The following is a 21,464-nucleotide window of genomic DNA, read 5'->3' as shown; positions in this document are numbered from 1 at the left end:
GAAAAATGCCCTAGGTAGTTTGATGGGAATTGCATTGAATCTATATATTGCTTTAGGCAATATGGACATTTTAACTATATTAATTCTTCCTATCCATGCAAGCTCCAATAATTTTTGATGGGTGATCAAACTTGTGTGTGGTCTCGCATTGTCACGATGGAACACAACTCCTATACAATTAACAAGATCTGGATGTTTCTGGATGATGGATTCATTCAAACTGCCCAATTGCCAACAGTACACATTCAAATTGATTGTTTGGTTCCTTGGTAGGAGCTCAAGAAACACATCTTTAAAATCCTACCACACTGAGAGCATAACCTTCCTCTGATGAGTGTCTGCTTTTGATGTCGTTTGAGGCAAATTATCACATCAGGATCAAGACTGTTTGTGCACCACATTGTTGTAAACAATCCACTTCTCATTACCAGTTATCAGTCACTTCAAAAAAGGATTGTTTTCCTCACGTTTAGTGAGCATATTGCAGATGTTTTTACGCGCTGTCAAATGAAGTTCTTTGAGTTCATGCAGAACCCAAATATCGAGCTTGCTTACGTATCCCAGCTTCTTCAGGTGGTTGTGAATGCTTGAATGATGGATGTTCAATGTTTCTGCAATCTCTTGTGTCATGTAACATGGGTTTGACTCGATCAATGCCTTTATTTTGTTGTCATCAACCTCGGCGGGCCTCCCTGACTGAGGAGCGTCGTTGAGATCAAAGTCACCAGCACAAAATTTTGTGAACCATAGTTGGCACTGATGTTCTTGTAGAGCACTGTCACTGTAAACTTTATGCAACTTTTCATAAGCTTGATGTGTGTTCTTCCCTTTATGGAAATAAAACAGTAAAATGTGGCAAAAATGCACAGCTTGGTCTCCCATATTCAACTTGTTGTAAAATCTCCAAAACTCAACCAAATTGTTCAATTTTTTTAGAATGAAGCTAGAACTGTCAGCTATTAAATGACATAGCAATAACATAGATGTGAATAACTCTAGTACTTCCAAAAATGAACTAGTGCAATCTGTTGCAAACATGCGTCATGACTTTTCTGAGAACCCAATATAACATATTATAATATATACTGATGATACACTATTATAATATATACAGAGACTCCTTGACTTACAGTGGGTTACACCCCAATAAACCCACTGCAAGTTGAAAATGTCATAAGTTGAAAATGCGTTTAGTACACTTAACCTACCGAACATCATAGCTTAGCCTAGCCTACCTTCAACATGTTCAGAACACAATATCCAAAAACACTGGTGACACAGTAGACTGTAGAGTGTTGGTTGTTGACTCTCATGACTACATGGCTGACTGGGAGCTGCGGCTCACTGCCTCTGCCCAGCATCACAAGAGAGTATCATACCACATATCGCTAGCCCAGGAAAAGATCAAATTCAAAATTCGAAGTACAGTTTCTACTAAATGTGTACCGCCTTTGCACCATCATAAAGTTGAAAAATCCTAAGTTGAACCATCATAAGTCAGGAACTGTCCATCTTATAATACATTATATTAATATCATGGTAATATATAGTATATATAAATATAATATAGATAAAATTGAGGCTGTGGAGGTTAAGTAATCCCCCCCCCGAAATCATGAAACTTACAAGATTTGGAACCAACCAAGACCAAGCTAAAAAACTTATGCCCTTAAACTCCACGCTAAATTGTAACTGCTGAGTTTCTTTTTACAGCACTCCAGTGAGCTATTTTGATCACAGTAAGTCCACAGATATGATCAATAAGAAATACATATATTTGTAGAGACATTTCATGAGAAAATATTCCCCATGAAAGAATCAAAGCAAAGATTCCCACGATCCTGAGTACACTCATGTGCACGCATGCACACCCTGGATGCCCATGGAGAGTGAATGGCTCCATCCTTGTGCAGACAATGGGGAAGTGATGGCCTGAGAAATACTTCACAATCCTCTGAAACCCAACATCCCCTTACTGAGGAGGACTTTCTGCGAATTACAGATACCAGCCAGGGCACTACAGCTTTGCAGAGGTGCCTACTGTTTCATCAACAATCAAGAAAAGTTCCAGAAGAAAGGAACAGTGTTGGCCCCCACAGGCAGTGCCAAGAATTTGCTGTGGATGCAAGGAGCACTTCAGGTATCTCCTAAGATGTCACCATCCTCATAAGTCACCTTAAGGAAGGGAGACAGAAAGACTGGCCTCCGAAACTATTAAGATACCTTTGTTCCCCACTGGCAGCAAATTCCTGCCTAGGATGTTCATTGCAAAGAGTGAATGGCACTATGTCAATGCTTTGATAGTTTTTCCTCTTTATCTGGGATGTCATTGATTTATTTATTCATTTACCAGAAGAAGATATTATACTCTAGTAGGGGCAGAAAATAAATGAGGTAAGTAAAGGGCACAGTGTGTTAAATAACAGTTACTGCTAGGGAGGGGACACGAAGCTATGAGGGATGCACAGCTTCAGACGGAGGGGCCAGGAAAGACCTCACGGAGAAGGCCAGGTCTGAGCAGGAGCTACAGGGAGGGAGGGCTTGGTGTGTGTTTGGCTTCACATATATGAATCCGCATCCAGATGCTAATGATGAAGCCTAATGGGAGCCCAGGAGGGGCTCCGGGAGCCTGACAGGAGAACGGGTCTGGGACAGGGAATGAGGGAGCAAATGTAGCCAAAGTAGGCAAGCGGCAGTCACTTTTGGTGAACTGAAGAAAATTCTTCCAGGTCGAGTGTATTTTGGATTTCTTCTTTCTATTTTTGGTATAACTGGATGAAGCAAACGTTTTGATAGAGGCTGGGGACTCAGGCCTCAGTGTACCCTCACTCACACCCTTTAAACTTAGGGCATCACACAGTATCATATCAGTGAATTGCCTTTTCTTCCCCCACATGGAAAGTTCCAGATGACTCGATGGCTTCTCCGTATGAAGTTTAGGTATCTCAGGGGGCCACTGCTTTTTGAAGTGTCAAAATGGAATTACACACCTATTTTTTCAAAGCATTTAAAAATATGACTCCAATGGGCTCCGTTACTACACAGCAGGGGTTGGCTATCTTTTTCTGTAAAAGGCCAGACAGTAAATACTTTAGGCTTTACAGGGCCTAAATCTCAGTGGAAATGAGTTACTCAATTTTGCCTTTGTGGCATAAAAGCAGCCATAGACAATTCATAAATGAATGTGTATGGTGGTGTTCCCATAAAACTTCATTTACTAAAAAAGGTGGAAGGCTGGATTTGGCCAGTGGGCTGTTGGTTGTAAACCTCTGAATCATAGCTTATGACTAAAACAAACCAATCCCTAGAAGGTATATTTTATTTTTATTTACTATGTACTCCTGGTTAATTAATTAAAACAAAATTTAATGAGCACCTGATACATGCTAAGAACAGTACTAGGCTGGAGATTATCAATATGACAACACTGTCCTGTCCTAAAGGAGTTAAACTTTGTTAGAAAGAAAACATGCCATCCATAAAATACTGAGACAGTAATACAAAAGAACCAAATGCAATGGGGTACCTGGGAGAAAAGGCCTTGACATCTGTCTGGTGGATCAAGAAAGGCTTTATAGAGAAGATGGTGTTTCAATGGAGACTTAAAAATTGAATAAGAGGGTTTGCCCAGTAGAAATGCAACACCGGAAAAAAAACAGTCGTTGCCAAGGCAAATGAATTTGAGAGAACAGGCTTGTTTTAGAAAATGACAAGGCTGGAAGGAAGAAAACAGCAGGAGGCAAAGCCATGCAAAAGTCATGGCCAGATCCTGGAGGGCTTTCTCTGTAGGCTTTGCAAAATAGATTGGATTTTACTCAGTTAGGTGATGGCTAGCCATCCAGGAACCTCCAGTAAGAGAAGAACATGCTCAGATTTGCAAATAGGAAAGAATATTGGAAACAAATTTCTAAAGGAATTGAGGGAAGAAGGGAGTCAAAGGTACAGAGATCAGAAAAGATGCAGGGCTAAGTAAGATGATGATTAAAATTTGAACAGATAGTGAGACTCTCAGAGCCACAGAAATGCTTGGGGACAAATGGGATGTGATGGTGGGGGTGGGGAAGGCGTCATCTAGGATAACTCTTATGTAGCTAGCTTGAGCAACTGGAGGATGGTACACTAAGCACCAAGATAACAAACAGCGGAAGGGAATTAGGTTTGGTGGGGGAAGGAGGAAGATGTTCGAGTTTTGACATTCTGAAAGCAATATTTTATTTTTAAAAAGTAAACAGATAAAACACATTCCCAAATCTGACAAAACAGAACCTGGCCAGTTTACATTTTTCTTGAGCCTTCATTTTCTTCTTCCAATGAAAGCAGTTCCAATGCAATCAAGTAACACATAGTTTTTGAAACTATTCACAAATGGCTACACTTAGCATGACAAAAGCTTAAGTGTGATGCTCTAAAGTTCTCTTCGTTCATTATAGATTGCAGCCTGTGATTCTTAACTTCTTAGATTTTTTAGTTTATGTAGTAAATTTGGAATTGTTAGCCAAAAGAGAGAAAAAGTTTGGTCTATTTGTAACGACTTGAATTTAAGGTGTTCCTTTCTCCTAAGACTAGTTCTTGTAGCTGCTGATGGTGCCACAGAAGGCTACAGCCAAAGACCTTGAGCAAGAGTGTGGCACTTTCTTGAAAGCGGGGCAGCTGCATTGGTCAGGCCTTGGAAGAGTCATTTTGAAAAGGAGGTAATACTGTTTCCAGAGGCTCTTAAACACATCCTTATCCCACGGCTGAAAAAAAAATCTTCCCAGCAGAGAAGGTTTCCGAGTAATAAACACAGAGGGACTTCACAGGTGTCTCCAAAGGTACCTATTATGAAATGGGCAGCATCTTAAATAACAATGATATCATGCAGTTACAGTTTTGATCATGAGTAATGGACCAAGTTGTCTTATAATCCATTATGAACCATAAACTTGAATAACTGAAGCCTATAGACTTCATAGAGACCTAGATGAGTCTGTATGGGTTGTTCCAATTCACCACCCTCTTATCCCTCAGTCCCACACCCTCCATCAGCTCATTGTCTTTTGCTACCTGCCAATCAGCAGTAATGAATACATCAAGTCATCTGCATCTTCTCCAATGTCCCAATTCTCTCATTGTTTCCAATCGATATTTCCACGACTGTGATTTTTAATAGGATTTGTTTTTTGAATTAAGTACATGAAGTTATGACAGGTGTTTTTAAAGCTGGAAATATGCTAAGTCCATTACTGGGCAATTACAGAATTAACATAATAATACATTGGTTAAAACCATATTCATCCATAGTACCCTGGGATAAAGTCAGGACGTATCAGTGACTACTTTAAATGACACAGAGCAATGTTCTCCATTTTTATTTTTATTCTTAATAGAATATAGACATTTGGAGACTCAAGAGGCCTAATTTCAGAGCCAAGTACAGAGTCAAGTAAATGTCACAACACATGGGCTAGGAAACACTGCACACATTATGTCTTAAAACTACAGCTGTGTTGCTTTTAAGACGTGATAATTTGGTATTGGCTCACAATGAGTTACTTGTTCTAATGCATCCACCTTGCTAATTTCAATTCACATCATCTTTTATAATTAATTTGTTTAAATAACCCTTCTTCAGAACATTCACCCAGTATCTATCCAAATTATCACAGGGTTTGAATCAGAGTGTGCATAATAAAGAACCTAGAAGCCTAAAATAATCTTGTTTCTCTTCCCACCTCATCACCTCTCTAGTCAGGCTCCTATAGCTGAGGATGGAGTCCCCACAGATAGCTCCCACAAGAACTACACAGAATGTTGTGGGAGTCCCCGAGCAAATCCATGCATTCTCCACATCTCTTCATTGCCTCTTCCTAGAGTTCCCAGGGGTCACACTGTTTATGTGCTTAAAATATATTTTCCTTTAGATGATGAGAATTGTCAAATATATGTGAACAAAGAGATGAGACTAATAAACCCCCAGAGGTTCTGATTCAATTTTCAGGTGTGTAATCGGACATTCATGTTTTAGTTTCTTGACTAATTGTCCCTTGCAGCCAGGATTGAGAACTACTGAGCTCAAGGGTGGATCAGATTCAGGTTTGATTTTGCACTCCATCGAGTTTGGTTGTAGTAAATGTGCTGTTCCTAGAAAATTCAAGTTCTCTACCACCAAAGAAAGATGCAAATCCACCACGAGACATAAGGCAATTTCTATGATAGTCACAACAGTGAAGATGTTACGTTTTGAAACAAAAGGCTAGCTTTTTTATAAAATTTATTGGGGTGACGTTGGTTAATAAAATTATATAGGTTTCAAGTGTACCATTCTATAATACTCATCTATATATCTCATTATGTGTTCACCACCCAAAGTCAATTCTTCCATCACCATATACTCATATTTGATCCCCTTTACCCTCTTCTACCTCCCAAGACACCGAAGAATAAGCATACCCTGCTTTCTTTTATTGAACAAATGTAGTGATGCCATAATCCTTATTCATTCACGCAAAAACAACAACCAATGACTCAAACTTTATACTCAGACTCTAAAGCCTGTGCTCTTAGCCACTGCAATACCCTGGCTGGTGGCTGCAAGCTTGAGAAAGGTCCTTCAGCCTGCATCTCACTCTGCAGAGGTAGAGAGTTACTGGATAGAAGGTGTGGTGGGCAGAATAATACCCATTGCCCCCAAGATGGCCATGCCCTAATGCCAGGAACCTGTGGGTGTGTTATTTCACCCAGCAAAAGGAACTGTATCCATGTGATTAACTGAAAAGATCCTGAGGTAGGGAGATTATTCTGGATTATCCAGATGAGTCCAACCTAATCACAAGAGGGAGGCGTGGGTGGCAGTTAGAGAAGGAAATGTGACAACAGAAGCAGAAGTGAGAGAGAGGGGAGAGGGAAGCGGGAGAGAAATTCGAAGATGCCTAGACTGCTCAGTTTAAAGATGGAGGCAGGAGCCATGAGCCACAAAATGCAGGCAGCTTCTAAAAGCTGGAAAAGGCAAGGCACAGGCTCTCTCCAGAGCCCCCAGAAGGAATGAAGCCTTTGATTTTAGCCCAGTGAGACCATGTCAGACTTCTGACCTCCAGAACTGTAAGATAATACATTTGTGATGTTTTAGGTTTGTGGGAACTTGTTGCATCAGTGATAGGAAATTCATAATGGAGTAGCAGCAAGCATTAGAAAAGGAAGTTGGTGCGGTGTACAGATTGAGTTCAGATGAGGGCGTGCTGCCAGACACTTCATAAAGTCTATCTTCATCTCCCATCTGATCCTTATCTCCCTACTTCCTGCTGCTAAGGAGGTGCTTCATTCTACAGGTATCACGGCCAACGATTTGAGCTGGAGACATTCCAAGACTGGAATTCTGGGAGCACTTTCCCCATAAAATAGAATTATAGATAGTTACATGTAGCAAATATTTTCGGCTTGTGGGTCACACAGTAACTGTTGCAACTACTCAGCTCTGCCAACACAGCCCCAAAGCAACCATAGACAATATGAAAACAAAAGTTCCAATAAAAGTTTACTCACGGCACTAAAATGCGAATCTCGTGTAATTTTCAGGTCACAAAGTATTATTATTCTTTTCATTGTTTTCAACCATTTAAAAATGTAAAAACCATTCTTAGCTTGTAGGCCATACAAAAACAGGCAGTAGGCTGGATTTGGCTCACTGGCTATAGTTTTGCTGACCCCTGATATAAAGAGATTGGGGTCATTTAGTACCCTACACATATTTATTTAGCATCTACTATCATGTGCCAGAGACCCAGTCCTAGGACCCTGCATCATGAGCTATATTCATTAGCTAGATTCATGAGGGCAAGAACCTTGTCTGGTTTATTTACTTTGGTGTTCCCAGTAGCCAAGACAGTACCTGGCACTTAAATGTCACTAAATAAATATTTGGTAATCAAGGGACTAAATGAATCAGGTACATCATGAGTTCAATGGGAAATTGAAAACTAACTGATAAATGAATTCTGTCAAGTAACAAGATACAAAATTAATATCCAGAAATTGGTTGCATTTTATACACTGATAATGAACTGTCAAAAAGAGGAAGTAAGAAAACAGTCCCATTTACAATTGCATCAGAAAATACCTAGAAATAAATTCAACCAAGAAGGTAAAAGACCTGTACTCAGAAAACTATAAGACAGTGAAGAAAGAAATTGCAGAAGATACAAATACATGGAAGTATATATCATGCGCATGGATAGGAATAATTAACATCATTAAAATGTCCATAGTACCGGGCCGGCCGAGTGGCACATTGGTTAAGAGCTGGCTTGGGACGCCAGAGGGCCCCGCTTCGGATCCCACATATGAGGGCCAGTGACACTGCCCTCCACAGCTAAGATGCTGTACAACAGCTCAACATGGAGTTGGGCTGCCTTGAGTCGCAGGCGACGGCGTAGGCTGCAGCCCCTGCTGCAGTGGGTTGCCATGGGCTACTGTGTGTAGCCAGCAGCCAGCGTGAGCGGCCAGNATGGGCTACTGTGTGTAGCCAGCAGCCAGCGTGAGCGGCCAGCAGCCGCAGTGAGCGGCTGTCCAGAAGCCGGCTACTGATCTGCCTTGCCCAGGAAGAGCGCAATGATGGTGCCAACTTGGGCCAGTGAAGCAATGTCCTCCACAAGTAGACTAAAGAACAAAAGGACAGCAACTTGTCTGTTCCCCTTCCCCCAATTCCCCAGCGCTGCTCCCATCCCCCAATTCCCCAATAAAAAAATCTTTAAAAAAATGTCCATAGTACCCAAAGCAATCTATAGATTCAATGCAATCCCTATCAAAATATAGCAAGGGCATTTTTCACAGAAATAGAGAAAATAGTCTTAAATTTTTTTATGAAACAATATAAGAAATATGGAACCACAAAAGCCCTCAAACAGCCACAGCAATCTTGAGAAAGAAGAAGAAAGTTGGAGGCATCACACTACCTGATATCAAACTATATTATAAGGATATATTAATCAAAACAGCATAGTATTGGCATAAAAACAGACACACAGATCAATGGAACAGAATAGAGAGCCCAGAAATAAACCCATGCCTAAATGATCACTTAATCTATGACAAAGGAGGCAAGAATATACCCCACTGTTGAGAAAACTGGACAAATACATGCAAAAGAATGAAACTGGACCACCTTCATACTCCATATACAAAAATCAATTCAAAATGGATTAAAGACTTAAATGTAAGACCCAAAACCATAAAACTCCTAGAAGAAAACATAGGCAGTAAACCCTCTGACATTGTTCTCAGTAATATTTTTTCTGATATCTCTCCTCAAGCAAGGGAAACAAAAGAAAAAATAAACAAATGGTACTACATTAAACTAAGAAGTTTTTTTACAGCAAAGGAAACCATCAAAAAACCAAAAAGACAACCTGCTGAAAGGGAGAAGATATTTGCCAATGATACATCTGATAAGGGGTTAATATCCAGAATTTATTAAAAACTCATACAACTCAACTCTAAAAAAAATCCAATTAAAAAATGGGCAGAGGACTGAACAGACATTTCTCTAAAGAGGAGATACAGAGATGGCCAACAGACATATGAAAAGATGCTCAACATCACTAATCATCAAGGGAAATGCAAATAAAAACCACAATGAGATACCACCTCACACCTGTCATCATCAATAAATATCATCAATAAATAAACAAACAACAAGTGTTGGCGAGGATGTGGAAAAAAGGGAACCCTCATGCATTGTCAGGACTGCAGATTGGTGCAGCCCTTATGGAATGCAGTGTGGAGGGTCCTCAAAAAACTAAAAATAGAACTACCTTATGACCCAGCAATTCCACTTCTGGGTATTTATCCAGAGAAATCCAAAACATTGGGGGGAGGGGGGTTGTTACTTTATGAGGGTGAAAAGGGTAACTATTGCATTGTTCTGTACACCTGAAACTAACAATAAATAAATAAATAAATAAATAACTTTATTTTCCAGAAAAAAAAGAAATCCAAAACATTCATTGCAATGCTATTTATAATAGCCAAGATATGGAAGCAGCCCAAAGTGCCCATTGATAGACGATTGGATAAAGATGTGGTACATGTATACAATGGAATACTACTCAGCCATAAAAAAGAATGAAATCTTACCATTTGCAACAACATGGGTGGACCTAGTGGGTATTATGCTAAGTGAAATAAGTCAGACAGAGAAAGACAGATACCATATGATCTCACATATGTGGAATCTAAAGAACAAAATAAATGAACAAACAAAACAGAAAGAGACTCTTAGATACAGAGAAAAAGCTGATGGTTGCTAGAGGGGAGGTGGATTGGAGAACTATGTGAAAAATTGAAGGGATGCAGAAATACAAATTGGTAGTTAAAAAACAGTCATGAAGATGTAAAGTACAGCATAGAAAATATAGCCAATAATGTTTCAATAACTATGTATAGTGCCGGGTGGGTGCTAGGCTAATGGGGGATCACTGCATAAGTTATGTCATATAAATGCCTAACCACTATGCTGTACACCTGAAACTAATATAAAATAATATTGCATGTCAACTGTAACTAAAAAAAAATAATTATAAAAAAGACATTGAAAACTTTCCAAGCCATGGAATGTTGTATCTATGTGGGAAGATGTCTTCCAGATTTGAATAAACTGCTAAGACACAGTCTTTTGAAACAGAGCCTGTTGATGAGCCCAAAGATGCCAGTATATGAGGTCAGTAAATAAATGTAAGAATATCGGACCTGAGAAATCATGAATTCATGACACACACTCTCACCCATCAGACCTCTTACAAGCTGGAAGACATGGACACAAAGGATAATGTCACCCTGTGACCTTCACGACATGCCTGCAAAGTAATAAAGGAGCACCCAGAAGAGTGCCAAAGCCCACCGGCTCAGCCCACCATGTGATTCTGGCAGTTCCTTAGCTCTCAGATAGCGCACTCAGACCAGATGGCGCGCTCCAGACCAGCATTTTTCTTTGATGACAGTTTATCTCATAAACGGATGACTCATTTTAAGGCTCTCTGGATCCAGTCTTTTGAGTGGTCGTCATAGGATTTTTTTTTCTTTTAAGATCGAAAGTGGATAATAAAGAAAAAAAGAGAAAGTGGATGATTTGAAATGTGTTTCAATTTTGTGAATGTAAGTGAAGTTGAAACTGACCCAATATGTCTGGATAGACTGAGGACCCTTAGAGTTGTAAAAATACCCCTGTATTCTGGGGCACTGTGAAACTGCATTCATAAAGGGCAGCAATATGACACAAAAGGGCATAGTGCAGTGGTTCTTGGGGGTGACTTTGCCCACTCAGGGGCATTTGGCAATGTCCGGAAATATTCTGACTGCCATGACTCTGGGGAGGGTGCTACTGGTATCTACTGTGGTCCTGGATCTGCTCAACATCCTAGAGCGCAGAGGACAGCCCCCCACAATAACCAACTATCTGGCCCCAAATATCCATAGTGCAGAGGTTGAGAAATAGTGCAGAGGCAGGGCATAAATGAGGTCTGCAGTTAGGCCCAAATTACATAGAATTGCCTTAAAATGATGGGGTCAGGAGATATCAACAATCATGTATGAGTTCTCTTTACCATCAAAGGCATGCACTCCATAGCCTTATGTATATTGTACATTATTATGCATATCATACATGTATTATTCTGGATATAATGTAAATAAACAGAATCATAGAAGTTATTTAAAACTAGCATTAAAAAGTACAAATACCACAAACCAATTTAAAGGAGTCAAACTAAAATAAAAGCCTCAATACAATAGGATCTAGGTTAACTGAGGAACAACTTACCAAAAGTATTAACTAAACAGATTTCCTTCCCCCCCAGAAGTATATGTCTCCATATTTAGAAAAAAGAAGCAAAAGACAAACTGAAAAAATCAACAGTCTAATATCTGTGATTTATTCAGAAAGGTCATTCTTTTGAGCTAAATTGCATCTTTCCAAACAGACTTGATTTTCCCAGGAAATCAAATTGATTGAAATAATTTTGGTTTTGCTGTCTACCACATTGTTTTCTTATGTCCTGGAGACGAGTCTCCAATTGCAGCATCTCTTTAGCCTCAACCAACTGGAAACGTCCCAAAGCCAAGGGATTCAGCAAGGACTCATGCAGGGCTTCCCAAAATATGGCCTGCAGGCCTGGAGCAGTGGAATTCCCTGGGCAAATGATTCTTGTTGCTAAACATGCAGGTTCCTGGGCTCTAACACGGATTTATGATATCACAGTCATACGGAATGGGGCCCAAGCACCTTCATTACAACCCAGCATTGCCAGATGACTCTTATTTTTGCAAAATGAAGGTTGAGACCCACTGGTATGGTGGAAAGGACTTGGGTTCAAATAGATATGAGCACTTTGGCAAGATTCAGAATATGTCTGAGCCTCAGTTTCCTCATCAATAAGATGGAGCAAAGAAGATGACAACTTTCAGGTCCGTAGTAATCAAATGAGACAATGAAAGTGAATTTCTTGTAGAGTGCTTATTCACTGCCAGCAAACCCTGGGCATGTATGTGGTCATTTAAGTTATAACTAATATTAGTCATCATTACTCTAAATTTGCATCCCCTTTGTAAACCTGGCAGTTTCAGTGACAATAACTCTTAAATATGTGTTGAACGCATGAATAAGTGGTTCCACTATGTGTAAGACACCTTTTCTAGGTGTTTACAAGCCAGCCAGCTAAATTGTGTTTCCACGTGGGTGAGAAGCAGAAAAAAAGACCAGAGCAGTAAGTTAAGGCCTGAAAAAATGGCACGCCATTTAGATCAACTCTGCCAGAGGCTGGATTTCTTTGAACTGTTTTCTACTGTGACCAGCTGTCATTTATGAATAATTAGTTCAGCCAAGGTTTCCAGATAATCACAATGTGTTGCAGAAGCATGGCATATGTTTCAATATCATGCTCACAACCAGCACTTCTGAAAAGCGCTGCCTAAGTCTTTATAACTCCAAAACAAACACATCCCCAATGACAAGGAACTCCCTTCTTCATGAGCTTCTGGTCAAAGCCGAGGGTATTTGTGTAGCTGTCGTACCCCTGTTTGGACTCTTCAAAGAGGTTGCTCCTTTATAAATGCAAACAGGATAACATTTGCTAATTTTTCGTCTTGTGATTCTTCAGCCTTCCCTTCTCAACAGATCTTTTAGAAGGTTTAACACGTGTACTACATTGTACATAATTTGTATGTTTTATTTATCTATTCTGGTCTGGGTTTTTTTGAGATGAGACATGAGCTTATTTTATTTATTTATTTAAAAATTTTTAACATTCAATATTATTTTACATTAATTTCAGGTGTACAGCATAGTGGTTAGACATTTACATAATTTAAGAAATGGTCCCCCTGACTAGTCTCATACTCATGTGGCACTATACATAGTTATTATAATATTATTAACTATATTCCCTATGCTTTACTTTACATCCCCATGGCTATTTTGTAACTACCAATTTGTACTTCTTAATGACTTCAACTTTTTTACCCAGCACCCCAACCCACTCCCATCTATCACCCCAATAAATCTAGTACCCATCTGATATCATATATAGTTATTATATTATTGACTATATTCTCTATGCTATATCCTATATCTCCATGACTACGGTGTAACAACCAGTTTGTACTTCTTAGTGCCTTGGCCCTTTTCACATCCCCCAAACCCCCTTCCATCTGGTCTGTTATTTCAAAGCCAGAATTTTAGAAAATTCTGAACAATTGGTAGATATGGTAGTACATTTTTACCTTTGGCCTTAGTATATTAGCTATTTATTGCTACATGAGGAGTGTCAAAGTCTGTCACAGCAGCATGATGTAAAAGCACACGTCACTCACTCAGCAAGTGCTGAATGAGCTCCTTGCACCGGCCAGGCACTGTTCTAGGTCCTGGGGATTCACTGGTGAACAAAACAAAGACCCTGCCCTCCTAGAGCTTCCAGGCTAGTGGAGGAAACTGATAAGAAACAAATATAATAACTAAGTGAATCACATAGCAAGTACAAGGTGATAAGCCCTAGAGAGAACGAGAAGGTACAGCAGGGTATGGCAAACTACTGCCTGTGACACAAATTCTACCTACTGCGTGTCTTTGTTAATAAAGTTTTTTTTAAGATTTTATTGGGGAATTGGGGGAGGAAACACCTTTGGGGAACCCGGGAAGGGGAACATACAAGAGGCTGTCCTTTTGTTCTTCAGTCTAGTTGTGGAGGACGTCACTTCACTGGCCCATGTTGGTATTGTGATCATTGCGCTCTTCCCAGCTGAGGCAAATGGGTCGCCGGCCATTGAATGGCCACTCACGGTGGCTGCCATCCACTCACTTGCCAGCTCTTAACCAATGCACCACTTGGCAGGCCCTTTGTTAATAAAGTTTTATTGCAACACAGCCACATCCATTTAGGTATTGGCTGCTTTCACAGTACAATGGCAGAGTTGAGTTTGGCAGAGACTTTCTGGCCTGCGAAGCTAAAAATATTTATTATCTGGCCCTTTACAGAAAAAGTTTGCTGACCCCTGGACTAGATTAAAAAGTAAAGGCAGGGCTGGGAGTAGCGTGTTGGTTAGGAGTCGGCTTGGGAACGTGAGCTCTGAGCATCAGAGCCACCTGTTCGGATCCCACATGGACCTGTGACACTGCACCCTCTACAGCTAAGATGGTGAACAACAGCTCGACCTGGAGTTGGGCTGCCGTGAGTCGCTGGCGATGGCGTAGGCTGCAGTGGGGCTGCAGTGGGCTGACGTGAGCTACCGTGAGTGGCCGGCAGCTAGCAGCCAGCATGAGCCGCTGTGAGCCGCCATGAGCAGCCGTCAAATGGCCGCGACAGATCTGCCTCACCCAGGAAGAGCACAATGATCACAATACCAACATGGGCCAGTGAAGTGACATCCTCCACAACTAGACTGAAGAACAAAAGGACAGCAACTTGTCTGTTCCCCTTCCCCGATTCCCCAATAAAATCTTAAAAAAAAAAAAGCAAAGGCACATCTCTGATTACGATTTGCCTTTGGGATCAACATTTTCCTCCTCTCCTAAGACTTGTTTCTCTGGGCAATGTTTCAAAGAGCCTGTAAAGAAGTCACACAGCACAGTAAGAATCAGTAATACTAGAAAGCATGTAAAAGCTAGAGTGAAATAAAAGTGCTTCCCTGCGAATGGCCTGTTCATCTGGATTACTGATAAACCAAAGCAGCAGAAATGAACATTGTGAAACCCAGTGCTCTGTTAATGTATTCAAAGAAACCAACGTTACTCACATCTCATTTGCAGTGGAAAGAACCTTTCCAATGGTTAGCACAGAGGGGACACAGTCACAGAGTGAAAGTCCCCAAAGGCACAAAGTCAGAATAAAAGGCCAGTTTCATTTCTGTGTATCCCTAGTTAAATTGTGGACTTGTCTACCAGCCACCAATGTAACTCTCAGTGCGAAGCTTCGCTTGACTCTTGAATGGGGAAGAGGTAACACAGCCTGCATAGATCCCAGGGGTGTGGAAAGCAGACACACTTGCAAGAGTTAGAAACTTCTCAAGGACAGGACCAGTGGCTGATGGTCTTGCTTGTCTTCCTGTAGTTAAATTGAATTCACTGAAATCAGAACGACAGACCCTTGGAAATGGATTGGACCTTGAATACACTGCTAATGTTTATAGATGGTCCACCCACTGCTAGTTACTGTTCTAAACCCTTTATTTATACTCACTTATTTAATTTTACAACAACCCTAAACTGTTACTACTATTATCCCCATATTTCAGTGAGGAAACCTAGGCAGGGGTCTTAAGTAACTTGTCAAGATCACACATCTGGTAAGTAGCACAGTTGGGATTCACAGGCTCCAGAATCTATTTTATTTCATCACTTCTCATGATAGAGCCAATCAAACCCCTGCCTTTACAAAGGAAAAGAAACAAGGTCTAGAGAAGTTGGGTGACTCCTGCAATAGGTATCACATTCGGCCTCTTTCACCACTGAGTCTTTTTCGTGATGAGACAGACCCTCATAATAAAGGGAAGCCAAATAGTATTTAAAAATGCAGAAGCTTAAGGTTTTCCTCTTTGGTAAAACAGAGCACATTAGATTTATTATTAGCCTTAACTAATATCTGATTGTTCTCCGAAGCCCATATTTATCATAGCCACAGCAACTAAAATGTTGGTTCATGAAGTCCAGCGGGGAAGGCATGCTAGTTTACCCTTTCGGACCACCCAACAGCTTGTGCCGAATCTTTTGCAGGAACCAGCCCAACGATGCTGTTCCGTTTCAGCACGGCACACTCCTTCCTGCTGCAGTTTGCTCATTTCAAGCTGCTCCAACTCTATCCATCACACTAAAAATAACATGCTCATAAATCTCTATTGGCACAGACAGTACTTAGCTGTCACACATCTCAGACAGTGATCAATCTACTTTTCTTCCCAAATCACAAGATACATGTGGAAGAATCACAACATTTTAGCACAATAATCTCCTCAAAAAGAAGTATAAGTAGAGATATTTATATTGCTTACCCATGGATTATATTCGGCGTGTCTTTGCTGTCCTCTCTAATTTAAATGAACTAAGCTTGTAGTAGGAACTTGAGTCTGTTTGAAAGAAATTATTTTTGTGTGAAAAATGCATCCTGAAATGGCAGATTACATCGAGTGTCTGAGAAATGGCCCAGCTGGCATAGCTGTGACTACCACAATACCTTTTGTTGCCAGAGACCTCTGCTACCTTGAATCCTGGGACCAAAAAAATGCAGTATTTTCATTGGACCATTGAGAAGTTCCTGTCCCTTCAGAACGGAGGCAAGCTTTGTCACTGAGTGAGTGTGTGTGTGTGTCTCTCTCCGCGCGCGCGCCCGCGTGTGTGTGTGTGTGTGTGTGTGTGTGTGTGTGTGTGTGTGTGTGTGAAACAGAGAGTGTTGGGGAAGGCAGAAAAAGAATGTAAATAAAATGAAATTGGATTTCCTGCTTTTTATTTTAATAAGATTATTCTGAAGAGATATTCTGGAAATAGGAAAGGATTCCTCCAAAAAAGAAGTCTGCCTTCCCACAGGGATCTGCAAATGGTAATTGGATTGTAACTGTGCAAACTGTCCTTATTAGGAATCAACCAAAGAATGTTGGAAGCCTCGGGTAAAACCCCTGAGAGCATGATAGAGCACATAGGGTGCTTTCTTTGTTTAGGACAAATTCTCAATTGTTAAATTACACTTTAAAACCACCAACTTCATTTTTCTAATATTAACAAAAAAAAAACCAACAAAAACACAAAAAACAAAAAGGTTTCATTCCCTTTTACATTGAAGCTCAACACATGCTCTGAATTTTATGCTCGTTGTGGAACAATAGTCCTTGAGAAATTGTTCATTTCCTGAACAGAGGGTGTGGAGGTCAGAGTGGATGGAACCACGTGGCCATGTTTAAGAGGGTGGAGGTGGGGGTCGGGGTGACAGAGAGAGAGCCATGAAGAGCAGAGAGAAAAGGAAAGTTTGAAAACACACCTGATCACTAATTACCTTGATCTCCATATATTCCATGGCATGGAACCAAAAACAACTCAAGAAGACACTTTTGTTTTCCAGTCACTATGAAGTTATAGTTCTCTTGTGGTCTCAAGTGAATTCCAACAAAAGAATCACTGTGATTATAACTGACAAACTGACAAACAATTTCATGAAAGATCTCACTGACTCAAAATTTATGGACTCGGTACGTTTTTTCCTAGGATTCCATAAGTTCATCATCACTTGATGTAAGCCACATACCACTTCTGTTGCTGTTGGTATTTATTCAGCAAAAGGAAGGAATTTAAAAACAATAAGTCAGATGGTTTTTTTAACTAGAATAATTATACTTAATGAGAAACTCAGAATAAACATTTACCATTACTGCATATACCTCCATCTCCACCTCCACTATCCCCAAAATTCAGACATTGAAAATAGTCATGATTCCAGCAGATAGTGAATATGGTTCATGTAATATGGATACTCATTAATGGAATTTAGACCCTATTTACAGTGATGTCATACAATATCTCACATGGAATTGGTTAGTATGCAATTCATTTGTCGTTGTTCAGCAAATGATCTTTAATTTATTAACAGATAAAATCAACGTGCAGTGTTCATTGAGTGCTTACTATGTGTCGACATAGTTCTAAGCATTTTATGGACATTGATTCATTTAACCACTAAAAGAATTAGAAAAAGTAGGTTAGGGCCGGCCAAGTGGCGCAATGGGTAAGAACTGGCTTGGGACTCCAGAGGGCCCCGCTTCCCATCCCACATATGAGGGCCGTGACACTGCCCTCTACAGCTAAGATGCTGAACAACAGCTCGACCTGGAGCTGGGCTGCTGTGAGTCGCCGGCGACGGCGTAGGCTGCAGCTCCTGTGGCAGTGGGTTGCCATGGGCTACCATGTGTAGCGAGCAGCCAGCGTGAGCGGCCAGCAGCCGCAGTGAGCGGCCATCCAGAAGCCGGCGACTGATGTGCCTCGCCTGGGAAGAGTGCAATGATGGTGCCAACTTGGGCCAGTGAAGCAATGTCCTCCACAACTAGACTGAAGAACAAAACGACAGCAACTTGTCTGTTCCCCTTCCCCCAATTCCTCAGCACTGTTGCCATCCCTCCAATTCCCCAATAAAAAAAAATCTAAAAAAAAAAAAGAAAAATAGGTTACATTATTATTTTATTATTCCCACAAGGTCAGAGAGGTTAAGTAATTTTCCCACAGATTCACAGCTTGTAAGTAATGCAGCCATGAGCCCAACAACTATGAGGCTTACCAATTGACTAGATGACAAAGCCATAATCCACAGTCAGCACTAGTCCAAGCCATGTTATAGGTGTCCAATGAGAAACAGACACAGCGATTTAGTGAGAACAATAACCTAAGCCTGGAGTGGCCTGTTAAATCAGTCATTTAATGGAGACATACACTGTCAGGTCAATGAATGTGTCATATGACGGTGACTATTTCTTTAAGTGAATAATGTCAAATCATCTCAAGAGCCAATGTCTTGTGAAATTCCTAGTCTGTTTTATGAGTAGAACCAGGGCCGGCCAAATGGCACATTGGTTAAGAGCTGGCTTGGGACACCAGAGGGCCCGGGTTCAGATCTCACATATGAGGGCCAGTGACACTGCCCTCTACAGTTAAGATGCTGAACAACAGCTCAACCTGGAGCTGGGCTGCCGTGAGTCGCCAGTGACTCCGTAGGCTGCAGCCCCTGCTGCAGTGGGTTGCCATGGGCTACCATGAGTAGCCAGCAGCCAGCGTGAGCAGCCAGCAGCCGCAGTAAGCGGCCGTCCAGAAGCCAGCGACTGATGTGCCTCGCCCGGGAAGAGCGCAATGATGGTGCCAACTTGGGCCAGTGAACCAACGTCCTCCACAACTAGACTGAAGAACAAAAGCACAGCAACTTGTCTGTTCCCCTTCCCCCAATTCCCTAGTGCTGTTCCCATCCCCTAATTCCCCAATAAAAATCTTAAAAAAAAAAGAGTAGAACCAAGTCGGGCCCGGAGAGGAAACAAGGAAACAATAGAGAAGTTGTGTATCTTTGGCATTCTTTGGAAAAATGCGCGCAAGCCAGAAAAACAAAGGGTAAAGATAAGGAATCTTCTTTAAGATTTAAATATCAACTCTTTAAGTAGAACCAATAAGAAGCCAAAAAGTCACTCAAACTGCCTTCGAAATAAATAAAGCAATTAAAAGGTCTAATCCAGAATTTTGCTCACCAGAAAAAATGCCAGGAACACAAGAGTCATCCTGTACCCATTTAACTCTTTGTTAGCCAAGGATACCAAGCAAAAATGTACAGCCTCAGAATCTATGCCATTAAGAATTCACTCTTTCTTGACTCCTATTCTGGATTGTTTCTATTTGTATCATTGGATCACAGCTGTCCCACCAATCGTGGAGACTACGAGTTCTGACAATTAAGTTTACAAACTAATCCTAGAAAATGTGCTACATACCTCATTGCTGAATATCACTACAGTCACCTTCAAAGTACTCCCCTTGGGAAGCTACGCACCGATGCCAGCGCCTCATCAGTCCACCCTTCAAAGCAATTTTGGAACTCTTTTTCTGGAATGGCCATCCGAGCTGTCATTGTGTTACCCTTAATGTCCTGAATGTCATCAAAATGTCTTCCTTTCAATATTTCCTTTATTTTCGGGTAAAGAGAGAAGTCATTGGGGGCCAGACAGGTGAGTAGGGAGAGTGTTCCAATAGTTATTTGTTGATTAGCTAAAAACTCCCTCACAGACAGTGCCGTCTGAGCTGGTGCATTGTTGTGATGCAAAAGCCATGAATTGTTGGCAAAAAGTTCAGATCATCTCACTTTTTCATGCAGCCTTTTCAGCACTTCCAAATAGTAAACTTGGTTAACTGTTTGTCCAGTTGGTACAAATTCACAATGAATAATCCTCTGACATAAAAAATGCTAGCAACATCATTGCAACAAGTTCACGAACTTAATTTTCATATTGTATGCCATTATAAGTGAGGAAAAAACTTGTATGGTGAGATTTGGGGATGTCTGTGATATAGCAACTTCCTGTGTGCACACAGATAACAGATCGAAACCGTCTGAATCTGGACTCCAAGCCCCACCGAACCACATGGCAGCTCATTCCTTCACTTTCCACGTTTTCACACGGAACAATAGTAGCTAATCAACTGGATGGCGAAATGAAAACTACTTTTTATAAATCCCTCTGCACGACATGCAGAAAGTTTTTTACAAATAAGATAAATATATGTTTAATATATCTTTCAGGTTGTAAGTAATATTCAGAACCAGGTGACGCTGGTATCTTTCAGCATTAACTTAATCTGATAAAATGGCACAGTGAAATTTCATTTAGGTTACATTCACTACCAATATACCTTTGGTTGGTCCAATTAACCTCTTTTGATCAGTCCATAGAATTGGCGCTTTAGGTCTTAACATTTTTTCTGACCCTACATAAACAATGCAAATCATAGAGGACATTTTAGTCCTTTTGCTACCTTAAAGAGCACAGCGAAAATGGGATACCTTTCAGTTTCATCATCAGGCTCTCCCTGTGGATTGCTCAGAACTTCCAGAGGTGAAGTGACAAGTGCCAACACAGAAGGAGGCTTCTGCATTCCCTTGTTGCTGTCATTTGCTTGCTTTACTGTAACTCTCTGTCCTGTCCCCACCCCAGCACTTCATCTTGGTCTAATTTCTAGCATCTTCCTGCTGCTACTATGACCCATTTGCAGGGAGAGTAACTTTTAGATCATTCAGATCTAAAAGTCTTCCATCAGAGCAAAGTATTAGGTAACTGGAGAGATATGTAAGGCCACAAATCTGAAATTGTCAAAGACACAATACAGAACACCTAGCATTCAGTTAGTGCCTCCATGAATAGTTGCTATACTCGAGCAGACAGGTACTAGGATTATCCCCATTTTGTAGACAAGAAAACCGAAACAAAGAGGACTT

The 21,464-nt window shown here is 40.8% G+C and overlaps 1 protein-coding gene across 4 annotated transcripts in view; it reads right to left on the bottom strand.

Moving 5' to 3' along the window:
* ARHGAP6 (Rho GTPase activating protein 6) overlaps nucleotides 1–21,464 on the bottom strand; it is a 491,641-nt gene that overhangs the window by 84,260 nt on the left and 385,917 nt on the right. The window contains exon 1 of one of the 4 annotated variants that reach the window (XM_019651221.1): nucleotides 16,507–16,581. The exons of the other annotated variants lie outside the window; for them this stretch is intronic. The gene's annotated coding sequence lies outside the window, so the exon portion shown is untranslated. Of the gene's footprint in view, nucleotides 1–16,506; nucleotides 16,582–21,464 lie in introns of those variants that run through there. 4 annotated transcript variants of the gene reach the window in all.

This window comes from Hipposideros armiger, unplaced genomic scaffold (assembly GCF_001890085.2).
Source record: "Hipposideros armiger isolate ML-2016 unplaced genomic scaffold, ASM189008v1 scaffold_155, whole genome shotgun sequence".
NCBI classification, from domain to species: Eukaryota; Metazoa; Chordata; class Mammalia; order Chiroptera; family Hipposideridae; genus Hipposideros; species Hipposideros armiger.
The sequence above is the reverse complement of the archived record's forward strand: the minus strand, read 5'-3'. Positions and strand labels throughout refer to the sequence as shown.